The 12,859-nt window shown below is 40.3% G+C and overlaps 1 protein-coding gene and 1 long non-coding RNA gene across 4 annotated transcripts in view; one reads left to right on the top strand and one right to left on the bottom strand.

Annotated features, from left to right (window-relative positions):
* LOC309615304 overlaps window positions 1-12,859 on the top strand; it is a 167,997-nt gene that overhangs the window by 144,242 nt on the left and 10,896 nt on the right. The gene's annotated exons all lie outside the window — the stretch shown is intronic.
* Window positions 1-12,859, bottom strand: part of NKAIN3 (sodium/potassium transporting ATPase interacting 3) — a 510,304-nt gene that overhangs the window by 10,754 nt on the left and 486,691 nt on the right. The window lies entirely within an intron of this gene.

The following is a 12,859-nucleotide window of genomic DNA, read 5'->3' on the forward strand; positions in this document are numbered from 1 at the left end:
CATAGAGATATGCCCTTTCCCCCTATATATCAAAAAGTATACCTTTTCTTCTTGTTGCCAGAATCCATTTTTTTCCTTAAGAATATTTATTGCGTCATTAGAAAGACCTTTGAGAAGTCACAAAATCTATGTCCTTGCCATCTGTCCTCGCCTTCTGTCCTCAAGTCGTTCCTGACAAATAAGCACCTGCATTTTGTTGGGTCCCCTAATTTTCTTTCCTTTTTTGGCCATGCCACGCGGGCTCTTAGTTTTCCGACCAGGGATCGAACCCATGCCACCAGCATTAGGAGCGCGGAGTCAACCACTGGGCCGCCAGGGAAGTCCCTAAGCACCTGCATTTTGCAGAGGAGGTTTCGGCTTCTCTCTGGTGGTGTGGTACTTGCCTCACAGTCTGTAGAGACTCACTATTTTGGGTAATATTCTTTCTAATTTCTTTCTGTTTTGATCAAAGCCTCAATCTTTCTTTTCCAAACCTAATGTCTACAGCTAATCTTAGTTCATTTCTCTTGTTTTGTTTTTTTTTGGCATAGTCCATTAAAAATATTAATCAGGTCATACCAAGCTCTGGTTATACTACAGCACTCTAACATTGACAGGTATGTGGGCATATAGGAACACTGAACGCTGTGTCTGTGTGTTTAGGTACACAGCATGCGAATATTATATTATATCCTCCACTCAAGACAGGCATGCGAGTGAACTGTGATTTAGAGAGAGATGAACTAGCCTAGAAGTTCTAGTGAAGTCTTGACCTACTCTGACTTGCTCTATCCTTCCATCTCCACTGAAGGAGGTGAGGTGAAGCTTCACCAGATCACTGTGTAGACATGAGCTTTGGAGACCTCTGGGGTTCACAACAACCAGGTGACAAGGGACCATCTGCAGGTAAATACCCCTGGAGACCAGAGGAGCCTGAGGCCCATCCTTTCCCTACCAAGTCACATAGGTTACCTGGATACAACCTCAAGGAGAGAAGCAGTGAGAGGGGAGTCAATGTGAGACACTAAAAAGATTTTCCCAGAGAGAATGAGCAGTGCCTAAAGGGGCCATTTAGTCAGACTGGATTAAGTTTTTATTAGATTAGATATTTAATCAAATATCAACTCCCTTACCTTGTTGACCAATGGGTGGGAATTTAGAAGAAAGATCACTTGATCAATTAAGATCATTGACTAAAAGTTGAATGATCCTATAATTTATAGGGCACTTTTGGAAGTTAAAGGGGGTGTTAAAATAAACAAAAGTATAAATATATACATTTGTGAATAAAATTATTCAATTGTAAAATTATATTCAAAATAAAATTATTTATAAAAATAAAGATTAAAAATGAATACCTGTATTCATTAAAGCAAAATAAAAAGAAAACTTCTTTACATTTATCGTTTGAACGTTAAAATGGAACATTAACAGAATGATTATTTTTGGTATATATTCATGTGCTGCCATGAATCTGCTCCTTAGCCCATCTCTGTCTCTAATATACCAAATCACTGATATTTGGGGGGGAAATATATACATAATATAAAGTTTTTTCAATATGGTTTTATTATTTTCATAAATTTATTTACAATCTTATTCAAAATTTCTTTTTATGATTAGTAAATTTGAAATTGTTGATACCTTAATTGACTGTAAATCACAGTATTTTTTTTTTACTCTATTTGCTTTATTGTTTGCTGTTTCTCTTCCATATACATCTAGCTCGACATGTATTCACACATACACACACAAATAATATATATACATAATATTTTTCTGAATGATTCAAGAGTAAGTTACTTGCATAAAGGCCTTCACCCCCAAATATTTCAGCGAGCATTTCCTCTAAATAATAATATTCTCTTACATTTACACAGTAGAGTTTTCAACTTCAGGAAATTTAATACTGATACAATATTTTTATCCAAGCAAACAACCATATGCCAATTTTTTAGTTGACCTAATAATTTCCTACGTAGCATTAACTATTTTAACTGTGGAAATATCTTCCGTTTAGGTGCTGCTAAATGCCAAGCAAGTTTGCTAAAGAGAGGACAGGTGCAATATAGTTTAGCCCAAATACCTCCCCAGCACTGTTATTTTACATCCACTCAGCACATCTTTCCTTGCCAAAAATGTTACAAGATACAAAACTTAAATTGTATCTATTTATGATTCTTTGTAGAGCTTCTCACAAATCAACTTCTTTTCATTTTGGTGCAGGATATAAATTTGTCGAATAAAACACAGGAGCTCTGTCAAAAGAGTCTTTTCTCAGGTTAAGAAATTTCAGAAGGAAATTATAAAATTGAAAACTAAATTTTGTATAACATTTAAACGCTAATTTGTCCAGTTTGCTTGCTTTTGTGAGCATACATTTCAGTGTTTTCCTTTTTTATAAGCTTTCATTTATTGCCATTTACTAAAAGCTTCAAAAGATGATTTGGGAGTGCTTCGTTTGATTTAATAACTTGATTTAATAATCTGATTAAACTCTTTAACTGATCTTGAATGCAGGGCAGCTAAAATGTAGAAGACTCATTTATGAAGTGCTCACAGTCATTGTAGGGAACTTAGATTAATTTACAAAGCAGTCCTTTAAAGGCTGAAATAACCCTACCTCTGACTGATGAAGAGAAGCAAAGAGAGAAAATGTATTCTGTCATCCTGAAGTGGTTTTTGTTTGTTTGTTTGTTCGTTTTCAACATCAACCTCATTACAAAAATATTCTCAGGGAAATGCAAACCAAAACCACAGTGAGACACTACTTTATACCCACTAAAATAGCTATAACAAAAAAAAAATCAGATAATAACAAATGTTGGTAAGGATGTGGAGAAATTGGACACCAGGCACTGCTGGTGGAAATGTAAAATGGTGCAACCACTTTGGAAGACAGTTAGGCAGTTCTTAAAAGGGTAAATCTAGTTACCATATGACCCAGTAGTTCCACTCCTAGGTATATACCCAAGAGAAATGGAAACATACGTCCACACAAAAATTTGTACACAAATGTTTATGACAGCATTATTCATAATATCCAAAAGGTGGAAAAAGTATTGTAGTTTATTTACCCTAATGTGGGTGTGGGTGTGTATATATATAAATTTTGGGAACTAGACAAGACTACCAAAAGAGTAACTATTAAGGAGGAATCATTGAAAAGTAGGTAATTAAGAAAGTGAAAACATCAAGAATCCTTTATGGATGGAACACAGCAATGTGGCCTCTTGACAAGAGAAGCCTGATGTTTCCATATTGGAAAAATAGTTTTTTATGTACACACCAGAGTAGGAAGATAGTTGAAGTAAAGAGGTAAATTGAAATGCAAATGGAGGGCAAGTTTATAGACTCTGAAAGTTTTTTTAAAATGATGCTTTACAAAAATGAAGTTTTGTTTTGTTTTGTTTTTTAAGATGACTTAACAAAATACTTGAAAACAACTCAGTAGGAAAAAGACCTTCAGCTTTTACGTTTGCAGAAAGGTAGTTATATCACATTGTTAAGAAAGTGAAGCAACTGTGTATTCTAAAAGTCACTGTAATGAGAAAGATGTGAGAAGAAGATGCTGAATTTAAGGAGTTTCTCCAGTAGAAATAAGGAGATGAATTTCAATGAAACCTGGGAAGTAGTAGAAGAGGCATGGATGGGTTTTCAGAAGTGTTAGAAAAGGAGGTTTAGACAGGAAGCATCCACGGAATCTGCAGTCATTACCGTGAGAACACCACATTCGGGTCTTTGCCAGAAGAGTGCCTTGGAAGAGGCGGGGAAGACAGAAGGAGGGGACGGGCACAGCTTGGTGGGTGACCTGCAGGATAATGGAGTTGGATTCAATATACTCTGGTTATTAAAGTCTTAAAGTGTAGAACAAAAAACTTAGCACAATTAACACCTAGCATCAACGGTGCAGAAAAGCCAGTTATGCAAAGCATTGCCCCCTTCACCTGTTTTCAGAAACTGAGGTGTTACTATAAAAGATCTCTCAGGCAGAGCCTGCAGCCAGGAAACCCCATTGTTTGTAGTCCTTTCAAACGTATTTCCTGTGCCAGCTTCCACTTGGAAGAAATGATGTTACTTGGAATGGAATATCTTTGCGGTTACTCACTCTCACCACTGCAAATCCCGGTCAGGGGTTCTCTCCGACCTGGAGGAATTGCAAAGGTGTTCTCGATTTACAGCATCATCTTACTGCACAAATACAGACCTGTTACCACTTGTAAGAGATGCACAACCCACTGCAAGTTTTCTGTTTGACTACAGGAGACTTTCGGTCATCAGTCAAGTTTCCAACAGATAACTCAGTACTACTGACTCAGTGCCTCGCTCAGACATTGCAAACCTGATTGACACCGAAAGCAACACAAGCCATTTCCAGTGAGGAACTCAAGCTATCATTTATGCCCCAGGTTTAACTATTGTATATTCACCAAAGAATGAACCGGAGGGCAGGCCTCCTGTTTCTGATCCAGCTTTGTTGCATGCAGCCTCGTCTCTGAATTGGGAAATGCGGAGATACTGTACCATTGCATTTAGCTCAGAGAAATGAAAAGATTTGGGAAGATGAGGACCAATTAACATATTTATTCTTAACCTACTTCCTGCTCTATCACTGTTCCTGCAAGGTGGTTATGGGACTATTCTAATAAGCATTTATTGTATAGGTTGCCAGCAATAATGTCTTAAGGAAGCACTGCTCAGGACTTTTAAAGAACTCCAATATGGGGACCGTTATGTTGTGATTTACTTGTTCTGTGATATGCATTCATAAGAGAAAAGCTGGGGTAGAGGCTCAACATCGAGTTCACGAAGAGGGGCCCTTAAAGGACCTCAGGGAGGATCTTGCAGCACCCCACAGACAATGAGGGCTTTTAGGAGAGACCCGTTATTTCCGAGGTAGCTGGCAACTGAACTCTGCCTGCGTTACTAGGGAATGAGCTAGTTCACAGAATCACTGACTTGCCGCTATCTCCTGTCTGAAGAATCTGAGCTTTCAGAGGGCATGACCCGTGTGCCAAACTGCAGGCCACGGTCGGGCTGCTCACATCACACCGAGGGGTGCCCTGATGGGTCTGCTGGGCCCGGGGAGCCTGAAAGTGCCCTGAAACGCTGCTGATGCCCAGAGGAGCTGGTTGAGGCTGTGCTGCCACCTGCCCCAGATAACTTCAGGAGCCGTCAGAGCCGCTAAAGAGGCAGATGACCCCCCAGGGCAACGTTCGTGGGTGCTCATTACTGTTCCCTTTATGATGCAGGAAGTTTATAATCTCCTCCACCTTGCAGAAAGCACAGGAAACGGAAGAAGGGAAGTACGTGGGACCAATGAGATGCTCAGGGAGATGTCAGCCCCAGCCGGAAGAGCAGAGTCCGCAGTCCCAGAGGCTGCCTTGTCGGGATCAGAGTTTCCCAACATGTTTACCTCTTCCTGCCTGGCAACAGCCATGCCAAATGGACTCTTCTCACTTCCTCTAGTCCCCCTCAGGCATAAGTACTGATGTAGCTCATAAAAACGGATATAGCTCAATGACCTGATGGCAGTTTGGCCTGGAAAACACTGAGAGCCGTCACTGGGAGAGTCTGGAGGGTCTGGAAGCAACCCTCGGTCTGTCTGGGGGTCCAAGCCCCTCCTCATCCTGGGCGGATGTAAGGACGTCCCAAATGGTGTGTGGGCAAGTGTAATTTAAGGTGGCCAATTCCAAGAGCCTTATTCCAAACTGTATGTGTCCCGAGAAGGTACGTGTGGCTATTCTGGTCCTGGGCTCCCTCATCCTCTTCCACAGTTGTCTTCTTTCCACTCCACTAAAAGGCAGCCATCTCAGCCATCCGAATAGGCACTTATCCTTGTGCACTACTCAGAAGTAAAAGCCCCTAGCGCACTAAACAAAATGACAGTTTTAATTTCTTGTGATGGCTGACAAAGTAATGGCTACTGATGACAAGGTAGGTAGTTTCCAATTTTTGCTTCCAAAATAACTGAAGGAGAACATAACCTATATATCAGTTGTAGTACTTTAAAAATAATTTTTGATAATGGATCAGTATGTATTGTACTTTTTGACATATATTTCAGCTACTTTATCTATAATTTCATTCCTTCCCATTTGTCCTATCTCTTTTCCTCCTTTATTTTTTCTCTTTTGTATTTATCACTCTTTACCATGCTGTATTATACATTTTACTTTAAAAAAAAATCTTATTTGATGTCTGACCCCTTCACCACAATTTAAGTTTTATGAGACAAGAATTTTTGTCTGATTTTGTTCAGTTCTCTATCCCCAGCACCTAGAACAGTGCCTGGTACAAGATAAGCCCTCAAAACTATTTGGGGAAAGAAGGCATTAAAACAATTGAGTGACATTGCTGTAATCAATTTCCTCCCATTCTCATTTTTTTTTTCTGTGAAAGTACCTGTGGTAGCCTATTGCATTCCAGCAAAACTAATAGAAACAAAACCACTCTGCCCATTTTATTAAGAGGTACCCTTCCAATAAATATTTCATTTTATGTTTAAGACTTGTTCATCAATGTCTGTAATACATTTATGTTTGCTCAATCACATTGGTAGACAATAATTGCAATTATTGCAATTGCATCTAAAGAAGAACTTTAACACTTAAAATCTGGTCACAGGAAAATATTAAATTTTTATTCATAGGAACAAATCTAAAAAATTTGCAAGTTCTCTGCACTGAATACAACCAAATATCTTGACGGAAATTAAAGATGTCTTAAACAAATGGAAGAATATAAAACATTCATGGATTGTGAAACTCAATATTGTAAAGATACCAGTTAATTTGTGGATCAGTTAATCTATGGATTCAAAGCAATCTCAGTAAAAAAATTTCAGCAGTTTAATCAAAATGCTGATTCTAAAATGTATGTAGGGCTTCCCTGGTGGCGCAGTGGCTGAGAATCTGCCTGCCAATTCAGGGGACACGGGTTCGAGCCCTGGGCTGGGAAGATCCCACATGCCGCGGAGCAACTAGGCCTGTGAGCCACAACTACTGAGCCTGTGCGTCTGGAACCTGTGCTCCGCAACCGGAGAGGCCGCGACAGTGAGAGGCCTGCGCACCGCGATGAAGAGTGGCCCCCGCTTGCCGCAACTAGAGAAAGCCCTCGCACAGGAACGAAGACCCAACACAGCCATAAATAAATAAATAAATAAAATTTAAAAATAAAATAAAATAAAATGTATGTAAAAAGGCAAAGACTGAAGATTAGTTAATAATCTTGAAGAACAAACTGTGAAATTTCCTAATTAAGATTTAAGATTGGTAACTGGACTACACAAACTAAGAATTTTTGTACACTAAAAGGCAACATTGAGAATGAAATTTCAATCTATAAACAATTTTTCATTGCAGAAATGTAAGGGTAGACTAAAAAAAACCTTTTAGAAACAAAGATATAACATTAGGACAGAAGTTTATGGGTGAAGAGGAACAGAAGTACAAGCTCAAAAGAAAATGGAACAATTTAAAATTTCAACCATTAATTAATGCTTGTTTAGGTACTTTTAAAATGGATAATTAAGGATATTAAATTGCTATGACATCGAGATTACGTGGGATACGTTCAAGAGTAATGCCTCAGTTTTATTATTAAATACTGTAGTGATTTTGTAACGGGTCAACGTATCTAAGCTGGAATTGCGTTGTTTCCTGACTTCCCCTCTCTCTATGGGTCTGAGTCAGGGTTGGCTACACGAGACATTAGTGTGAGACGTGGAAGACCGACGTGAAGCAACAGTTATCATGCTCAGGAAGGTGGTCTAGGGCCCAGGCCCCTCTGGACTTGTCCACGGAGTGAGGAGAGCCAAGATCAAGACATGTTTGACAACTGAGACCGCGATAGGACCCTTGCACAGCTCAGTGGATGCCGGCAGGAAAGATGGGAAAAGACAGGGCTGCTCAGCCCCGCCCCTGACAGCCGGCACCTCAGAATCGGTCCTGGGAGGAGGACAGCCTTCCCTGCACCGACACCTGACGCGGCTGAGCAATCAGTGAAGTGGCCGAGGTTTCCTGGAAGTGACCACCGTGACAAGAAATGCTAAATCTCGTTTTGGGAAAATAAGGGAAGGTGCATTGTCGCTTCTTAAAGATCATACCCACAACATTTGCCAAATCATATTCTGTTACATTTTATTGAACCAGACTTTAATCGTGGCAGATTATTAATTAGAATTTCATCGTATAGCCGTACAGAACAGCTATTAAAGGTCAACAGTTTTTTTGGGGGGGGGCATTGTTTTCACAGTTGTGTAGTATTTGAATCGCATCCTAAAATTTTGTTATTCTAATGATAATCTTCACATATTGAGTACCTGCTAACAAGACACTTGACTTGGAGCAAGACCGCTGGGTGTGTTACATACGCCTCTCCACATCCAATTAAATTTTACTGGGCTAGCCCGTTATTTTTCTTACATCGTGCAAGTAATTTATATTCTTAGTCAATATTTAAATATGAATGCTTTAGTTTTAATCTAGTGAGTGCCCAATGTATCTTTCCTTACCTATTTATGAAGAATTTCGTTGTTATCCTTGTTGGCACAGCTGGGGGTTTGAAAGCATACGGATTTTGGTCCCTGAAATATCTGCATCAAACATTAGTTCCACTTCTTGCAGGCCGTGAGCTGGGAAAACTCTCGGTGTACTCGTCTGTACAATGAAGACAATGACTGCCTGCCAGGGTGCGGACGCCCCAGGTGAGATAAAAGCCGCGGAGCGCGTGCAGCAGACCGCAGGCTGCTATTGATTTATTCACACATTTATCTTATTCCGATGACACATTCCCATCAACTACTGATTCCCCAAATTTCAAAACCTTTGTTTAGCTTAGGATAACAATGGTTTGTGAGAATTCCAGCATTCTATTCCCCCCTTCCCCACAAGAGCATCTGTCCTTGGGGAACTTGTATTGAGCTCGCGTCTAGTCTGATTTTCTCATATTTGGAAAGAGTAGCTAGTCTGGAGGAGGGAGGATTGATTAGTCCATCACGTTTTGAAGGCTGAGGTTTCACCATCTCTGAGTGTTTTTTATTCTGGAAAATTAAGCTTCCACGTATAAGGACATGGCAAGGAAGAAAGTAAAGCTCAAGGGAGGCAGGATTTTCAGAGTTCAGGGTCACGTGGGATTGTGGCGCTCCCTCTGTCCAGGGCTGGTGCTGGGCACTCCCTGAGCACGTGTCCAGCCCATGTGACCCGCCCAGTGCACCCGTGACCCGCCTGAGTGCACACGGGACACCTTTTTTTTTTTTTTTTTTGGCTGCGTTGGGTCTTTGTTGCTGCGCGGGCTTTCTCTAGTTGCGGCGAGTGGGGGCTACTCTTCATTGTGGTTCGCGGGCTTCTCACTGCAGTGGCTTCTCTTGTGGAGCACGGGCTCTAGGCGCGTGGGCTTCAGTAGTTGTGGCTCGGGGGCTCAGTAGTTGTGGGCACATGGGCTTAGTTGCTCCGCGGCATGTGGGATCTTCCTGGACCAGGGCTTGAACCCGTGTCCCCTGCATTGGCAGGCAGATTCTCAACGACTGTGCCACCAGGGAAGTCTGCACACGTGACACTCTTGATCACCATTTTTTTTAGCTTTTAACTGGCATTGTTTTTATTCTCTAGTCCTTTCCCCCCACAGTAGCATAAATACTGAGGGAAGATCTCTCTCTTTTTTTCTTGGCATTTCAAGTCACTCCGTGGGATTCTTTGTAGGTAATATATCCCTTTTATGCAAAGTGCACAGAGTGACTTTTTCCTAATGCTTTCAGTGTTATTCCTTTAGATGCAGGGATGCACTTATTCTAGTTATTCTGTAAGGATCCCATGGACCATCTCTAGTATTTTGTCTTTGACTCTTGCAAGGGGGAACCTGGTTATAGTGTCCCTACAGGTTCCTTTGATAAGAAAGCATCTGCCACCGTGGCTTCTTTCCTCACTCTTAGTTGCTAGAGTTGTATCACCTTTATAAAGATGCCTGTGACATACCAGCTCCCACCATCCTACTTCCTCAATACACACATACACTTTTTAGTTTTGATTTTCTCATATTCAGAAAGAAAGGAGCTAGGTTCTCTTTTTTTTTCTTTCTTTCTTATTTGCATTTTCATCTTTAACAGTGTATTTTCTATTCCCTTTAAAGTTACTCAGCTTTTTTAAAGCGACACAAATTGTGTTATTTTCCTGTTGTAGACATACTCTTAACCCTTTGGTTAATCTGCGTCAGTAATTGGGTGGAACGGCTGCTTATCAACTACAATTTGGCTTTCCTGAAGTCTCTTTCAGAGTTTTTGTAATTTTTCAATTACTGTCTGCTCAGAATCACTGGTGGCTTTGTGTCACTACTGCTGGGCTCATTCAGAGGAACATTTTATTCTAGAGAAAACAAGATTTTAAAAAATTCTGAAAACACCTCCCTTTTCTATTTTTGGAGCTCCCTTTTCATTTTTATTTGGCTGCATTTCCAGCTTTTGTTTCTCTCATGGGTCCAGATCTCTGGAAGCAGATGTTCCCATAATCAGTGCTGACAGTTTCTTCCCACTTTAAAATTTTCTAAGAGTAGATAATATTTAAATAATGGCATAATGAATTTCTAAAATCTCTTTGGGGTCAATAAAGCAGAATGGAATGGCTGAGAGGAAAAATATTGCTTAAAAAGGTAAGGGCTAAAAACTGTTCTAAGAATCTGTCCAAACAGATATAATTTTTCCCTTATGTAATACATTTTTTCTCAGTCATCCAATTTTTTCCCAATATATTTTTATCATTCTCATTTGAATCTGGCTAATGTTCTACTTTGCCCGATAAATCAAGTGACAAATACTTGTTGACTTTGAAGTCTCTCTATAATTCACTTTTACTGTCTGCTCCTACAATTTTGAACATTTCCCCTTTGAATATTCTTTTTTCTTTTTTTTAAAATAGGCTCTAATATTACTTTTGTTTTTCCCATTTCTAGGACAGACTCCATCGCAAAAATGCCATTTCTTCTGAGATTGTTTTATAAATTCTTTTCTCTTTCTATGAATTACTGTTCAAAGAAAATTGAATCTGATCATATTCTTCCCAAGATTAAATCCATTCATTGATTGCACGTCATCTAGCGGAGTATCCCAGCTGGAGAGACCTGAGTAGGGCGTGCGTGTGCATGTACACACTTGCTGAGCCAGACTTGGGGGAGCTAGCCCTTTGGGGTGGTCATTTATTGCTCGGAAAAAGTAATTTATTTATCACAGAGTGCCTTATAAATGTTATCTTTCTCTATAAGTGCCAAGATATAAAATAGGTTGGGGCTCACTGGTGTTAAGACAGAATCCAAGGTCCCTCAAAGACTGACCCCGCTGTTCACTTAGTGAACTGAACATACCCCACTACTCATCACTTGCTGAGTATCCCATGGTTTTCCCAAGCTTTTTTGACACACTTTTGCCAGTATTTAAAATGCATTTCCTTTGTTCCCTTCCTCATGATGTAATATTCTTCACATAAGACCATGTGCTCGTGCTCTGAGCAGCTATGCCTGGTGCCCTGACACACAGTTAACCTCTGCTTATCTTTTTTGTGCTTCTGATTCACTTTATACAGGCCATTATCTGCACTTTACTCTTCCATAATGATTTACATGCCTTGCTCACCTATTAGAATGTAAGGTCTCCTGGGAAAGGGACCAAGTCTTATTCATTTCTGTATCCTTGTGGGTCTAATACACAGAAGTCTTTCAATAACTTTCTTGAATGAATGAATCAAATCAATACAGGATTAGCTATTTAGCTATTTAAGCTTGTTTAAAGCCCTAAAATTAATCAATAATATGCTGGAACTGGACTATACTTTTGGATCCGGACAGGTCAATGACCTCAGACAAGAAGAGATTTGGGAGAAATGCTGAATCCAATCAAGCATTTAAATATCTACAAGAATTGGCAACCTACCTGGAATATAGAAAGAACACAGAATTCCATCAGGAGCTATGGTTGAAAGAAGTCAGTGTAATGTCAACAAAGCATCTGAGTCATGTGGGAAGACATTAAAATGTTTTAAAGGGTTAGTGAGTATAAAACCAAGCAGAAAGAGACTCTTAATCGGAGTAAAGTCTTGTGTCTACTCAAATCTAACGTCATCTGGGTCCTGATGCTGTGGGCTGCTGAATTAATCACATTTGAAGGGTATGGAATGAGATCTCCTCTTATTCCACCAACTATTTCAAAAAGCTCTGAAAATCCATCAGTGGAAAGTGAGACTCCCCTTGGAATTAAGGTCCTGCTTCCCAGCTGAAAATCCCTTAACATACAGCAAACTCAAATTGCTTGAGATGCTTATTTGTTGGATAAATAAATTTCAATATTTATTTCAACATTTATTCAATACTGTGGCTCCATCATTTTAAACATGTGGCTTCCAAAGCTTCTATGCTGGTCTGTATCCAACAGGCAGAAACGGGAAGAGCATGGAGAACCACATGTGGAAGTGACGTGGGTGTTGGGCCTGGAAGTGGGCGTGTTCCTTCGGCTCACATTCCATGATCTGGAACTCAATGTCACGGGACACCTAACTGCAAGGAGCCTGGGAGATGCAGCCCAGCTGTGTGCCGGAAAAAGAAAGGATGCCCACCATGGAGTTAATTAACACATCCATTACGGAGACAGACTGTCTTGTTAACCAGCCCAGGACTGGAATCCTCTCTGAACCAGAGCACTGTAGTTAGAACCCTATTCTGTGCGGCCTGACCTTCCCATGTGTGGGGCTGGCTTAGGTCTCCACCCTGTTGGTCCCAGCTTTTTGACCGTATGTCTGTCCCCTTGGCCATAGTTTGCATTTGAGTTCACTCTATGGTGCATCTATCTTCCAAGTCTCTGTTGCCTCCCTGATGTCTTGTCCAGGAGTCCATAAACTCA

The sequence above is a fragment of the Balaenoptera borealis genome, assembly GCF_965194805.1.
Source record: "Balaenoptera borealis genome assembly, chromosome: 17".
Taxonomy (NCBI): domain Eukaryota; kingdom Metazoa; phylum Chordata; class Mammalia; order Artiodactyla; family Balaenopteridae; genus Balaenoptera; species Balaenoptera borealis.